The sequence below is a fragment of the Oncorhynchus keta genome, chromosome 1 (genome assembly GCF_023373465.1).
Source record: "Oncorhynchus keta strain PuntledgeMale-10-30-2019 chromosome 1, Oket_V2, whole genome shotgun sequence".
Classification (NCBI taxonomy): domain Eukaryota; kingdom Metazoa; phylum Chordata; class Actinopteri; order Salmoniformes; family Salmonidae; genus Oncorhynchus; species Oncorhynchus keta.
Genome location: NC_068421.1, coordinates 19,568,659 through 19,585,139, shown reverse-complemented (window position 1 = coordinate 19,585,139; position 16,481 = coordinate 19,568,659). Strand labels below are relative to the sequence as shown.

Sequence of the window (16,481 nt, the reverse complement as noted above, 5' to 3'; positions counted from 1 at the left end):
TGAGGTTTTGGCTTTAGGGATGATCAGTGAGATACACCTGCTGGAGCGCGTGCTACGCGTGGGTGTTGCCATCGTGACCAGTGAACTGAGATAAAGCGGAGCTTTACCTAGCATAGACTTGTAGATGACCTGGAGCCAGTGGGTCTGGCGACAAACATGTAGCGAGGGCCAGCCGAGCATACAGGTCGCAGTGGTGGGTGGTATAAGGTGCTTTAGTAACAAAACGGATGGCACTGTGATAAACTGCATCCAGTTTACTGAGTAGAGTATTGGAAGCTATTTTGTAGATGACATCGCTAAAGTCGAGGATCGGCGTGAGTGAAGGAGGCTTTGTTGCGAAATAGAAAGCCGACTCTAGATTTGATTTTGGATTGGAGTGGTTTGATATGAGTCTGGAAGGAGAGTTTGCAGTCTTGCCAGACACCTAGGTACTTACAGATGTCCCCATATTCTAGGTCGGAACCATCCAGGGTGGTGATGCTAGTCGGGCGGGCGGGTGCAGGCAGCGAACGGTTGAAAAGTATGCATTTGGTTTTACTAGCGTTTAAGAGGAGTTGGAGGCCACGGAAGGAGTGTTGTATGGCATTGAAGCTCGTTTGGCGGTTAGATAGCACAGTGTCCAAGGAAGGGCCAGAAGTATACAGACTGGTGTCGTCTGCATAGAGGTGGATCAGGTAATTGCCCGCAGCAAGAGCAACATCATTGATATATACAGAGAAAAGAGTCGGCCCGAGAATTGAACACTGTGGTGCATAGAGACTGCCAGAGGACCAGACAACATGCCCTCCGATTTGACATACCTGAACTCTGTCTGCAAAGTAGTTGGTGAACCAGGCAAGGCAGTCATTAGAAAAATGGAGGCTACTGAGTCTGCCGATAAGAAAATGGTGATTGGCCTCACGGGTGGCGCAGTGGTTAAGGGCGCTGTACTGCAGCGCCAGCTGTGCCATCAGAGACTCTGGGTTCGCGCCCAGGCTCTGTCGTAACCGGCCGCGACCGGGAGGTCCATGGGGCGACGCGCAATTGGCCTAGTATCGTCCGGGTTAGGGGGCTTGGTCGGTAGGGATGTCCTTGTCTCATCGCGCACCAGCGACTCCTGTGGGGTGCACGGTGTTTCCTCCGACACATTGGTGCGGCTGGCTTCCGGGTTGGATGCGCGCTGTCTCTCAACCTTTGTCTCTCCCGAGCCCATACGGGAGTTGTAGCGAGTTGTAGCGATGAGACAAGATAGTAGCTACTACAACAATTGGACACCACAAAATTGGGGAGAAAAAGGGGTAAAAATTCAACAACAAAAAAATATGGTGATTGACAGAGTCGAAAGCCTTGGCCAGGTCGATGAAGACGGCTGCACAGTACTGTCTTTTATCGATGGTGGTTATGATATTGTTTGGTACCTTGAGCGTGGCTGAGGTACACCCGTGACCGGCTCGGAAACCGGATGGCACAGCGGAGAAGGTACGGTGGGATTCGAGATGGTCAGTGATCTGTTTGTTGACTTGGCTTTCGAAGACCTTAGATAGGCAGGGCAGGATGGATATAGGTCTGTAACAGTTTGGGTCCAGGGTGTCTTTGAAGAGGGGGAAGACTGCGGCATCTTTCCAATCCTTGGGGATCTCAGACTATATGAAAGAGCGGTTGAACAGGCTGGTAATAGGGGTTGCGACAATGGCGGTGGATGGTTTCAGAAATAGAGGGTCCAGATTGTCAAGCCCAGCTGATTTGTACGGGTCGGTAGCAGGCGGAGAGATTAATTTTTTAAATTAGAAGTTCGAACTGTTTGGGCATAGACTTGGAAAGTATGACAGAACTTTGCAGGCTATCTCTGCAGTAGATTGCAACTCCTCCCCCTTTGGCAGTTCTATCTTGACGGAAAGTGTTATAGTTGGGTATGGAAATCTCAGAATTTTTGGTGGCCTTCCTAAGCCAGGATTCAGACACTGCAAGGACATCAGGGTTGGCAGAGTGTGCTAAAGCAGTAAGCCTTAGGAAGGCTTCTGATGTTGACATGCATAAAACCAAGGCATTTTCGATCACAGAAGTCAACAAATGAGGGCGCTTGGGGACATGCAGGGCCTGGGTTTACCTCCACATCACCCGAGGAACAGAGAAGGAGTAGGATGAGGGAGCGGCTAAAGGCTATCAAAACTGGTCGCCTAGAGCGTTGGGGACAAGGAATAGAAGGAGCAGATTTATGGGCGTGGTAGAATATATTCAGGGCATAATGTGCAGACAAGGGTATGATGGGGTGCGGGTACAGCGGAGGTAAGCCCAAGCACTGGGTGATGATAAGAGGTTGTATCTCTGGACATGCTGGTTATAATGGGTGAGGTCACCGCATGTGTGGGAGGTGGGACAAAGGAGGTATCAGAGGTGTGAGGAGTGGAACTAGGGGCTCCATTGTAAACTAAAACAATGTATACTGTTGTTCAGGTTAGTTATCAAGGCATATTGATATTTGAGAGAGACATACAGCAAGGCATAAAGTAATCGCAGGTCTTGATTGGGAGAGCTTGCTAAAACAACAGGTGAGACAACAACAGCTAGTCAGCTAACACAACAACCGCAGGTAAAATGATGATGACTAGGCAGAGAGGGTCGGATTAACTACACACAGAGCCTGAGTTCGCGGCTGGGGCTGACAGATAAAACATAAATAAACAGAACGGAGTACAGTGATTAATGGACAGTCCAGCAGGCATCAGCTATTTCGCCAAGTGATCATAGTGTCCAGGGGGCAGCAGTAGATGGAACAGAGAAGCCGCCACTACGCTAGCACGCGGGCGACACGGCGGTTAAAGTTTGTGGTGGTAGGGAGGGGTCTGCTCAGACGGAGGCCGGTTGAAGGTATAGAGGATGGAGTATTCGTCGGCAGACCAGTTGTGGCGGTGCGGCGGGGGGCCGTGTCGACAGAGAATCCAAGCCAGATGGCGAATTTAGTTTGCTAGCAGGGAGATGTGCCTGGCTTCCAGCTAACTGGTGCTAGCTTCGTGGCAGTGGCGTTAGTATTGGGCTCTAGCCGTGTATGAGTGGGGTTCAGGTGAACAGCTGAGTAGGCCGGGAGGTGGGCCTCAGCTGGGCCAAACACCCCCTAACCAGGGCGACGCTGGGCCAATTGTGCATCGCCCTATGGAACTCCCGGTCGGTTATGACACAGGGATCGAACCCCAGGCTGTAGTGATGCCGCGACACTGTGATGCAGTGCCTTACACTGCTGCACCCCTCGGGAGTCAAACAAGTGGTGAGATTTAAAAATGTTTTTTCATAAAAGTATCGCAAAATAATATAACTTGTTGCTTTCCACACAATGTAGTAACATTGTAAAGTAATGTGTTACTTTTAAATGTAATTAGTAATATGTAACATTACTTTTTCAAGTAAATTATTCCAACACTGGTCAGGAGTTGTTCATGAGCAGCACAAAATATAGGTCCTAGAACTGAACAGGACGACCTCCTCTTCCCCTAGAACTGAGTAACAGGTCCCAGCTGTCCTCTTAGCAGGATGTGAGATGGAGTTGATGCCTCATTGAAGATTATGGTGTCCGTGTGCAGTGTTGGACAACTATCAAAGTGTGTATTGATGGAGAGGGATTGGGACTAGCGCTCTCCACTTAGACTCACACTGAAATGGTAACCCTGGCTCACACACCCATTCACCCATCAGACTAATGGCTTGACTGATAGAGACAGTAGACAATAGCTCAGGCTATTGTTGCTGACATATACACTGACCTCAGACCTCCCCGGGAAGCTCTGCTTTCACCTGCTCTTAACACACACATGCTTTCCTAAACACACACACTTAGAGCAGAATGAGAGCCGCCACGGGGGGTTAGCTTTGGCTTTCAGGTCGTATGTCCTCATCACCTGTCTAGCCCTAGAACAGAACAGGAGTTTTCACCTCAGTGTTTTAATCAGTTGTTATTCTATCATGCCATTCTCCCTTATGGCTGAAGTTCTTTCTTTGGGATTCCTCTTTAGGGTTGTAAACACCCACTAGAGAAGGGGGTAGAGAAGCAGGTAGCGAGGATAGTTAGTGTCATTACTCCATTAACCAGCAGTGAGTAGTATCATTGAGTACGTTTTATATGCACACTAATAATTCAATATTAAACACCTTACTCTGCTTATCTTAATCGGTGAAAGGTCAAAATCGAAGTAAGCATAGAGAGTGCAGAAACAAGGTGTTTTAATCGATCTTTCAAATTATTAGGGCATGTAAACAGCTTAATCGACATTCCAGTGGTGTATTTGATCTGCTCATGTGCCAGCACTGGGTAGCATAAGCCTCCCTCTTATGCACAAGTGAAGTGAGTTTGGAAAAACTGAAAGTATACATCTTAGAAATAGTTTTCAGATACAAACTTGGTCCCAACTCAGAATACAATAAGGTTTTCAAAATAACATGGGCGCTGTGGTAGAAAGTTTATTTTGATTGGCGATTATCTGCGTTTATCAAAAGTCCCATCAAGTAACCTGATTTTTAGATGTGTCCACTATCAAATTTCAGCCAGACCGACCAGCCAGCTCGAGCCGCCTGCACAGCCGACCCCCACCAGTCTAGTCAATAACTCCACTCTCTCCCAAAACAAGTTTCTTCCCAGTTCCAACCTTACATTTTTTTTTCGAGGGAAAGTTTTGGAACCAAAATAACACAAAAAAAATAAACAAATACACCTCAAATATACATTAACACACAGAAACAGCAAATCCTCTGTATACAGACTTTTTCCACATTTTATTATATTTATTACGTTACAACCCCATAATGTTTGCAAATATTTATATATATATACATTAATGGTCAAGTTTTATAACACCTTCACCACATTCAAGGGGTTTTCTTTTTTACTATTTTTTACATTGTAGAATAATAATGAAGACATCAAAACTATGAAATAACACATGGAATCATGTACTAACCAAAAAAGTGTTAAAAAAAATCAAATATGTTATATTTGAGATTCTTCAAATAGCCACCCTTTGCCTTAATGACAGCTTTGCACACTCTTGGCATTCTCTCAACCAGCTTCAACTGGAATGATTTTCCAACAGTCTTGAAGGTGTTCCCACATATTCTGATCACTTGTTGGCTGCTTTTCCTTCACTCTGTGATCCGACTCATCCCAAACCATCTTAATTTGGTTAAGGTTGGGGGATTGTGGAGGCCAGGTCATCTGATGCACCACTCTCCTTCTTGATCAAATAGCCCTTACACAGCCTGGAGGTGTTTTGGGTCAATTTTCTTGTTGAAAAGCAAATGATAGTACCACTAAGCGCAAACCACATGAGATGGCATATCGCTGTGGTAGCCATGCTGGTTAAGTGTGCCTTGAATTCTAAATAAATCACAGACCGTGTCACCCCCATTGCCCATGTTTCTTGTCCCGAGCAGTCTTTTCTTATTATCGTTGTCCTTTAGTAGTGGTTTCTTTTCAGCAATTCAATGCCATGAAACCATGATTCACACAGTTTCCTCTGAACAGTTGAAGTTGAGATGTCTGTTAATCTGAAGCAATTGTTGGGGCTGCAATTTCTGAGGCTGGTAACTCGAATGAACTTATCCTCTGCAGCAGAGATAACTCTGGGTCTTCCATTCCTGTGGCGGACCTTATAAGTAAAAATAAAGAAAATCCCTTGAATGAGTAGGTGTTCTAAAACTTTTGACTTGGGGTGTGTGTATGCATGCATGCTTGTATGCATGCAGTTGAAGTCGGAAGTTTACATACACCTTAGCCAAATAGATTTGAACTCAGTTTTTCACAATTCCTGACATTTAATCCTAGTAAAAATTCCCTGTTTTAAGTCCGTTAGGATGACCACTTTATTTGAAAAATGTGAAATGTCAAAATAATAGTAGAGTGATTTAGTTAAGCTTTTATTTTTTTAATCACATTACCAGTGGGTAAGACGTTTACATGCACTCAATTAGTATTTGGTAGCATTGCCTTTAAATTGTTTAACTTGGGTCAAACATTTCGGGTAGCCTTCCACAAGCTTCCCACAATAGGTTGGGTGAATTTTGGCCCATTCCTCCTGACAGAGCTGGTGTAACTGACTCAGGTTTGTTGGCCTCCTTGCTCGCCCACTCTTTTTCAGTTCTTCCCACAAATGTTCTATAGGATTGAAGTCTTGGCTTTGCGATGGCCACTCTAATACCTTGACTTTGTTGTCCTTAAGCCATTGTGCCACAACTTTGGAAGTATGCTTGGGGTCATTGTCCATTTGGAAGACCCATTTGTGACCAAGCTTAACTTCCTGACTGATGTCTTGAGATGTTGCTTCAATATATCCACATCATTTTCCTCCTCATGATGCCATCTATTTTGTGAAGTGCACCAGACCCTCAGCAGCAAAGCAACCCCAAAACATGATGCTGCCACCCCTGTGCTTCACGGTTGGAATGGCCTTCTTCGGCTTGCAAGCCTCCCCCTTTTTCCTCCAAATGTAGCGATGGTCATTATGGCCAAACATTTCTATTTTTGTTTCATCAGACCAGAGAACTTTTCTCCAGAAAGTACGATCTTTGTCCCCATGTGCAGTTGCAAACCGTAGTCTGGCTCTTGTATGGGGTTTTGGAGCATTGGCTTCTTCCTTGCTGAGCGGTCTTTCAGGTTATGTCGATATAGGACTCGTTTTACTGTATATATAGATACTTTTGTACCTGTTTTCTCCAGCATCTTCACAAGGTCCTTTGCTGTTCTAGGTTTGATTTTCACTTTTCACACCAAAGTACGTTCATCTCTAGGAGACAGAACACTTCTCCTTCCTGAGTTATATGAAGGCTGCTTGGTCCCATGGTGTTTATACTTGTGTACTATTGTTTGTACAGATGAACATGGTAATTAGAAATTGATCTCAAGGATGAACCAGACTTGTGGAGGTCTACAATGTTTTTTGAGGTCTTGGCTGATTTTATTTTGATTTTCCCATGATTTCAAGCAAAGAGGCACTGACTTTGAAGGTAGGCCTTGAAATACATCCACAGGTGGTAAAGTCCAATTGACTCAAATTATGTCAATTAGCCTATCAGAAGCTTTTAAAGCCATAACATAATTTTCTGACATTTTCCAAGCTGTTTAAAGGCACAATCAACTTAGTGTATGTAAACTTCTGACCCACTGGAGGGTTTGTATCATCTGATTTACACACCATACCCACCACTTTGAAGATGAAAAATATTTTTTATTGTGAAACAAACAAGGAATAAGACCAAAAAACTGAACTTGAGCGTGCATAACTATTCACCCCCCCCAAGTCAATACTTTGTAGAGCCACCTTTTACAGTTGCAAGTCTCTTGGGGTATGTCTCTATAAGCTTGGCACATCTAGCCACTGGGAATTTTGCCCGTTCTACAAGGCAAAACTGTTCCAGCTCCTTCTAGTTGGATGGGTTCCGCTGGTGTACAGCAATCTTTAAGTCATACCACAGATTCTCAATTGGATTGAGGTCTGGGCTTTGACTAGACCATTCCAAACATTTAAATGTTTCTCCTTAATAAACCACTCGAGTGTTGCTTTAGCAGTATCTTAGGGTCATTGTTTTGCTGGAAGGTGAACATCCGTCCCAGTCTCAAATCTCTGGAAGACTGAAATAGGTTTTACTCAAGAATTTCCCTGTATTTAGCGCCATCCTTTATTTCTGACCATTTTCCCAGTCCTTGCCGATGAAAAACAACCCCACAGCATGATGCTGCCACCACCATAATTCACTGTGGGGGTGATGTTCTCGGGGTGATGAGAGGTGTTGGGTTTGCGCAGACATAGCGCTTTCCTTGATGGCCAAAAAGCAAAATGTTTGTCTCATCTGACCACAGTACATTCTTCTATATGTTTGAGGAGTCTCCCACATGCCTTTTGGTGAACACCAAACGTGTTTGCTTATTTTTTTCTTTAAATGGCTCTTTTCTGGGCACTTCCATAAAGCCCAGCTCTGTGGACTGTACGGCTTAAAGTGGTCCTATGGAAAGATACTCAAACCTCCACTGTGGAGATTTGCATAATCTTCACTTTTGGTGGGTGGCCCTTTCTTGGCAGGTTTGCTGTGGTGCCATATTCTTTCCATTTTTTAATAATGGATTTGATGATACTCCGTGGGATGTTAAAAGTTTCTGATTTTTTTTTATAACCCAACCCTGATCTGTACTTCTCCCTGACCTGTTTGGAGAGCTCGTTGGTCTTCATGGTGTCGCTTGCTTAGTGGTGTTGTATCTGAGGCCTTTCAGAACAGGTGTATATATACTGAGATCATGGGACAGGTCATGTGACACTTAAATTGCACACAGGTGGACTTTATTTATCTAATTATGTGACTTTTGAAGGTAATTGGTTGCACCAGATCTTGTTTAGGGGCTTCATAGCAAAGTGGGTGAATATATAGGCATGCACCACTTTTCTGTTTTTTAATTTTATTTTTTAAACATTTTTTTCAGTTCACTTCACCAATTTTGACTATTTTGTTTATGTCCATTACATGAAATCCAAATAAAAATCCATTTAAATTACAGGTTGTAATGCAACAAAATAGGAAAAATGCTAAGGGGGATGAAGACTTTTGCAAGTGTGTGTGTGTATAAATTCAGCAAAAAAAGAAATGCCCCTTTTTCAGGACCCTGTCTTTCAAAGAAAATTCATAAAAATCCAAATAACTTTACAGATCTTCATTTTAAAGGGTTTAAACACTTGTTTCCCATGCTTGTTCAATGAACCATAAACAATTAATGAACATGCACCTGTGGAACGGTCGTTAAGACACTAACAGCTTACAGACGGTAGGCAATTAAGGTCACAGTTATGAATACTTAGGACACTAAAGAGGCATTTCTACTGACTCTGAAAAACACCAAAAGAAATATGCCCAGGGTCCCTGCTCATCTGCTTGAATGTGTCTTAGGCATGCTGCAAGGAGGCATGAGGACTGCAGATGTGCCCAGGGTCCCTGCTCATCTGCTTGAACGTGTCTTAGGCATGCTGCAAGGAGGCATGAGGACTGCACATGTGACCAGGACAAAACATTGCAATGTCTGTACTGTGAGATGCCTAAGACAGCACTACAGGGAGACAGGACGGACAGCTGATCGTCCTCGCAGTGGCAGACCACGTGTAACAACACCTGCACAGGATCGGGACAACCGAACATCACACCTGCGGGACAGGTATAGGATGGCAACAACTGCCTGAGTTACACCAGGAACGCACAATCCCTCCATCAGTGCTCAGACTGTCTGCAATAGGCTAAAAAAGGCTGGACTGAGGGCTTGTAGGCCTGTTGTAAGGAAGGTCCTCACCAGACATCACCGGCAACAACGTCACCCATGGGCACAAACCCACCGATGGACCAGACAGGACCGGCAAAAAGTGCTGTTAACTGATGAGTCACGGTTTTGTCTCACCAGGGGTGATGGTCGGATTCGCGTTTATTGTCGAAGGAATGAGTGTTACACAGAGACCTGTACTCTGGAGCGGGATCGATTTGGAAGCGGAGGGTCCGTCATGCGGTGTGTCACAGCATAATCGGACTGAGCTTGTTGTCTTTGCAGGCAATCTCAACTCTCTGCATTACAGGGAAGACATCCTTCTCCCTCATGTGGTACCCTTCCTGCAGGCTCAACCTGACATGACCCTCCAGCATGACAATGCCACCAGCCATACTGCTCGTTCTGTGCGTGATTTCCTACAAGACAGGAATGTTAGTGTTCTGCCATGGCCAGCGAAGAGCCCGAATCTCAATCCCATTGAGCACGTCTGGGACTTGTTGGATCGGAGGGTAAGGGCTTGGGCCATCCCCCCCCAGAAATGTCCGGGAACTTGCAGGTGCCTTGGTGGAAGAGTGCGGTAACATTTCACAGTAAGAACTGGCAAATCTGTTGCAGTCCATGAGGAGGAGATGCACTGCAGTACTTAATGCAGCTATACTGATGGTTACTTCAGATTTTTAACCCCACCTTTGTTCAAGGATACATGCTTCCATTTCTGTTATCACATGTCTGTCGAACTTGTTCAGTTAATGTCTGTTGTTGATTCTTGTTATGTTCCTACAAATATTCCCACGTTAAATTTGCTGAAAATAAACGCATTTTTTTTTAAGTATGTATGTATGTATGTATGTATGTATGTATGTATGTATGTATGTATGTATGTATGTATGTATGTATGTATGTATGTATGTATGTATGTATGTATGTATGTATGTATGTATGTATGTATGTATGTATGTATGTATGTATGTATGTACTCACTCTATACTTTGTTGAATCACGTTTGGCAGCTATAAGCTTGGCACACGTATTTTTGGGAGTTTCTCACATTCTTCTCTACATATCCTCTCAAGCTCTGTCAGGTTGGATGGGGAGTGTTGCTGCGCAGCAATTTTCAGGTCTCTTCAGAGCTGTTCAAGTCCTGGCTCTGGCTGGGCCACTCAAGGACATTGAGACTTGTCCCGAAGCCACTCTTGCATTGTCTTGGCTGTATGGTAGTCTCCCAGTCCCATCCATTGAAAAACATCCCCACAACATGATGCTGTCACCACCATGCTTCACCGTAGGGATGGTGCCAGGTTTTCCTCCAGACATGATGCTGTCACCACCATGCTTCACCGTAGGGATGGTGCCAGGTTTTCCTCCAGACATGATGCTGCCACCACCATGCTTCACCGTAGGGATGGTGCCAGGTTTTCCTCCAGACATGATGCTTGGCATTCAGGCCAAAGAGTTCAATCTTAGTTTCATCAGACCAGAGAGTCTTGTTTTTCATGGTCAGAGTCCATTAGGTGCCTTTTGGAAAACTCCAAGTGGACTGTCATGCCTTTTACTGAGGAGTGGCTTCTGTCTGGCCACTCTACCATAAAAGGCCTGATTGGTAGAGTACTGCAGAGATGTTTGTCCTTCTGGAAGGTTCTCCGATCTCCACAGAGGAACTCTGGTGCTCTGTCAGAGTGACCATCAGGTTCTTGGTCACCTCACTGACCAAGACCCCCCCAATTTCTCAGTTTGGCCAGGTGGCCAGCTCTGGCTTGGTTTTGGCTTGGTTTTTGCTCTGACATGCACTGTCAACTGTGGGACCTTATATAGACAGGTGTGTGCCTTTCCAAATAGTTTCCAATCAATTGAATTTACCACAAGTGGACTCCAATCAAGTTGTAGAAACATCTCAAGTATGATCTATGGAAACAGGTTGCACCTGAGATTAATTTCGAGTCTCATAGCAGTGTTTGAATACTTATGTAAATCATGTTTTTGGTTTTTTATACTTTTGCAAAAATTTCTCGCTTTATCACTATTGGGTATTGTGTGTAGATTGAGGATTTTTATGTATTTCATCCATTTTAAAATAAGGCTGTAACATAACATGTGAAAAAGTTAAGGGGTCTGAATACTTTCCGAAAGCACTGTAATTAATCTCATAGGCCTAATTGTGCTGTAGAGGTGTTTTTTGAATTGCACACAAATATGCTGTGTCAAATATTCCTAAAATAACATTGCAGGCCTGCGGTTGGGTTTGGGTCGGAGTTGGACAGAAAGCCAGCGGGTGCGGTATGAAAAGCTGCGAGTGCAGAAGAAGAAATCCCACACAGACATCTACTGTGCACCATGACAGTGAAGCCTGTAACGTTAGAGCTGTTTAGTGTGTCCGTGTGAAAAGTAAGGAATTAGCTAGGGAAACTGACAGATCGATAACCTTACATTGCCATACTGACTTATAAAAACCCATGTTGCACAAAAAAACGTACCAAATCAGTCTTCAATCGTTTGGCAAATGGTTTCATCATTTGATTCAGTTCTAGTATGATTGAGGCAAAAATAATAACTACATTTGTTAACTTTTGGCCAGCTCTCTCGCTAACTGTACATCAACTGGTGAAAGCTAGCCAAGTTAATTTACTTCTGTTGAAATGGGACTAAACAAAGGCTGCAAAACATGTCCATACAAACAACAGCTGTTAGATAGTAACAGCAGCTACCGCATATCGCTATCTGACAGAACTAGAGGCTAGAGCTGACCTAGCTGTGGTAGCTACTAGCTAGTGTAGCTTATTCTTCCACCTCAGTCGAGAGGGGATGATACATTAGCTAACCAACATTTCAGTTAGAATACAAGCTCAGCACTGTAAATAAACACTAGTTTAGTTTTTTCTGTTAAGTTTAACTGCAGTTACCTTGCCAGCTACATCAATCAACTAAAGAGTAGCCAGTCATTGCTCTGCTTTCTATTACAACTCTGTGAAAGAGCGCAACTCATACACACTGAATTATGCTCAACTCTCTCATGCTGGGCCAGCTAGCCTTCCAGAAGCTTTGCCTTCATACAGCCTGTCAGCCCGCTCTATGTTGTCCACGTGGTCTGTCTGAACACTCCAAACAGCCTACACGACCGCTCTGAGGCGTCCGCATAGTCCTAAGGCACACCGTAGCTGCTTTATGTATCACATTGTAGTGATCAAACTAGAGGGGACAAAAATGCAATGGTTGTCTACCCAGTGGTAAGTCATTCCCCGTATGGAACATTTCTAATGTAGGTTATTTTTTAGCTTTATTTTTTTCTTTAGTATGCTATCACATTGCATAAAAAATACAGTATTCTGTCAGTACGGCATATTCACAATTGGTGAATTATTTTCCCTTTTGCCCTTACTCATAACTCACTGTGTTCAGTTTCCTTACTCTCACTTGTTCATCTTCACTCATTCATTCTCACTCAGACATTAAGTGCTTGGCGCTGGAAGCGGACACATTCTGTATCCAAGACGACCTAAGTTAGTCTCAGCAGGTATGTGGGTGTCATTGCTAGAGCCAGAAAGAGGGAAGGAGAGAGAGAAAGTGAAAAAATAAGGCTAAAGGATAGTCCAAGGGAGACAGAGGAGATGGAGAAGTAAAGAAACTAGGGACGGAGAAGAAATGGAAAAGTAAAGTGGAAAGAGGGAGAAAGAAAAGAAAATACCAGTAAGGAGAGGAAGTCAAATACGAAGAGATAGAAGGTAGAAAATGAAAAAAGGATGAGAGTAATGAAAGAAAAGTTAAAGCCGTGGTTTGAAGAGTGGTGAGATGGTGGAAGACAGGATAGGGTGAATGGAAAAAAGAGGAGAGGGATGTAGGAAGAGGGATGCAGGTTATTACCTGCCATAAAGAATGAAACAGGTAAGTGTTGTAAGGTGTGTACTGTGTACCCCAGGAAAACCAGTGAGTCATAGCAGCACAGACTGAGCTAACAAAATTACTGCTCAGAGACCAGACAAGATTACAGCTGCTGCTGGTTTGAACACACACACTGTTAGTGAGCATTTCTCCTTTGCCAAGATAATTCAACCAACTGACAGGTGTGGCATATCAAGAAGATGATTAAACAGCATAATCATTACACAGGTGTACCTTGTGCGGAGGACAATAAACAGCCACTCTGAAATGTGCAGTGTTGTCACCCAACACAATACCACAGATGTCTCAAGTTTTGAGGGAGTGTGCAATTGGCATGCTGACTGCAGGAATGTCCACCAGAGCTGTTGCCAGAGAATGTAATGTTAATTACTCTGCTATAAGATGCCTCAAACATTGTTTTAGAGAATTTGGCAGTACATCCAACCGGCCTCACAGCAGTAGACCATGTGTAACCACACCAGCCCAGGACCTCCACATCTGGCTTCTTCACCTGCAGGATGGTCTGAGACGAGCCAGACAGCTGATGAAACTGTGGGTTTACACAAGCAAATCATTTCTGCACAAACTGTCAGAAACAGCCTCAGGGAAGCTCATCTTCATGCTCATCGTTCTCACCAGGGTCTTGACCTGGCTGCAGTTCGGCACCGTAACCGACTTCAGTGGGAAAGCATTCCACAGGCCACAATCAACAGCCTGATCAACTCTATATGAAGGAGATGTGTCATGCTGGATGAGGCAAATGGTGGTCAGACCAGATACTGACTGGTTTTCTGATCCACGCCCTTACTTTTTTTCACATTCGTGAAATCCATAGATTATGGCCTAATTTATTTATATTGACTGAGTTCCGTATGACCTGTAACTAAGTGAAATCTTTGAAATTGTTGCGTGATGATTAATTTATTCTTGTTCATGTACAGTACCAGTCAGAAGTTTGGACACCTACTCATTCAAGGGTTTTCCTACATTTTGACAATGTTCTACATTTTAGAATTGTGGAGACATAAAAGCTATGAAATAACACATATGGAATAATATAGTAACCAAAAAAGTGCTAAACAAATCAACATATATTTGAGATTCTTCAAAGTTGCTACCCTTTGCCTTGATGACAGCTTTGCACGCTCTTGGCATTCTCTCAACCAGCTTCATGAGGAATGTTTTTCCAACAGTCTTGGAGGAGTTCCCAAATGCTGAGCACTTGTTGGCTTCTTTTCCTTCACTCTACGCTCCAACTCATCGCAAACCATCACAATTGGGTTGAGGTCGGATGATTTTGGAAGCCAGGTCATCTGATGCAGCATTCCATCACTCTCCTTCAAAGTCAAATAGCCCTTACACAGCCTAGAGGTGTGTTTTGGGACATTGTCCTGTTGAAAAACAAATGATAGTTCCACTAAGCACAAACCAGATGGGATGGCGTATCGCTTCAGAATGCTGTGGTAGCCATGCTGGTTAAGTGTGCCTTGAATTCTAAATACATCACTGACAGTGTCACCAGCAAACACCATCTCACCTACCTCTATCTCCATACTTCATGGTGGGAACCACACATGCGGCGATTATCCGTTCACCTACTCTGCGTCTCACAAAGAAACGGGGGCTGGAACCAAAAATCTCAAATCCACCGGTCTAATGTCCATTGCTCGTGTTTCAAGCAAGTCTGTTCTTCTTATTGGTGTCCTTTTAGTAGTTGTTTCTTTGCAGCAATTTGACCATGAAGGCCTGATTCACACAGTCTCCTCTGAACAGTGGATGTTGAGATGTGGCTGTTACTTTAACTATGTGAAGCATTTATTTGGGCTGCAATTTCTGAGGCTGGTAACTAATGAACTTATCCTCTGCAGCAGAGGAAATTCTGGGTCTTTCTTTCTTGTGGCAGTCCTCATGAGAGACAGCTTCAACATAGCGCTTGATGGTTTTTGAGACTGCACTTGAAATGTTCAAAGTTCTTGAAATGTTCAGCATTAACTGACCTTCATGTCTTAAAGTAACTGTCATTTCTCTTTGCTTATTTGAGCTGTTCTTGCCATAATATGGACTTGGTCTTTTTACCAAATAGGGCTATCTTCTGTATACCCCCCTACCTTGTCACAACACAACTGATTGCCTACTTTGAAGAATCTCAAATATAAAATATATTTTGATTAAAAAAAATAATAATAATAAAAATGTTTGGTTAGTACATGATTCCTTGTGTTATTTCATAGTTTGATGTCTTCACTATTATTCTACAATGTAGAACATAGTCAAAATAAAGAAATCTTGGAATGAGTTGGTGTGTCCAAACTGTTGATTGGTGCTGTATGTTTGCATGAACATGCTCTCGCACATACACATGCAAACAGACAGCGGCAGGTAGCCTAGTGGTTAATGACATTTTTAAAAAGTCACTGGTTCGAATCACCAAGCCGACTAGATTAAAAATCTCTGTGCCCTTGAGCAAGGCACTTAACCCTAATTACTCTTGTTAGTCGCTCTAAGAGCGTCTGCTAAATGACTATTTTTTTAATGTAAACCGTGACAAACACACACATCTCGCAAAACACTATCTCACACATGATGACTAGAGAACAGAAGGGGATTTTAGAACACAGCTGGGCCGTGGGCGAGATGATGCAACACACACAAAGTGTTCCTCACTGCTTGTAAGCTGTGTGCGCTTGTGTGTTAGACTGTGAAGGTGTTGATTGGAGAGTGTGTGTGTGTACTGTAGTGTGCTAAAAACACGCATGTTGCTCTGTCGCCATCCCGCGCCACACAATATTCAATATATTGCTATGTCTGCTCCTCTCTGTCCCAAATCCATCCCTATATGTCCACTTCAATGACCCTATTCCATTACATCCATTACATGTTCTATCTGCGTATTAATGATATACACCCCATTCCATGTCATCAACATTACAACCTGTTCCCCTATACAATGGCTGTACTATAGAGGAGGAGGAAAGTGGAGGGACAAATGGGGAGAGTAATAATACTTTAGATGAGAAGGAAAAGAAAGAGGGAGGAAGAGGGGATACAGAAATTCAGAATTCTCTCTTTCATCTGACAGAATCTTGTAGTGTAGTAAAGTAGCATTAGTGTGGTTTAGTACGTTGGTGAGATGAGAGAAGACTGAATAATATGACAGGGGAGCAGAGCAGGACTAATGTTAGGACAGTGTGGCGTGTCTGATGTGACAGTCCTTAAAGTAGAGAACTAGAGGACCCCTCCTGCTAGACATCTCCTCTTTGAGAGTGGAGAAATAAGGAAAGGAGTGAGTCGAGGGAAATAGGGGGGTGGGGGGGGTGTATGGGAGAAAGAGCTGTGTGAATTAAACAGC

General features: G+C 43.7%; 1 protein-coding gene across 3 annotated transcripts in view; it reads left to right on the top strand.

Annotated features, from left to right (window-relative positions):
• Positions 1 to 16,481, top strand: part of LOC118394565 (chloride channel protein 2-like) — a 240,282-nt gene that overhangs the window by 102,769 nt on the left and 121,032 nt on the right. The window lies entirely within an intron of this gene.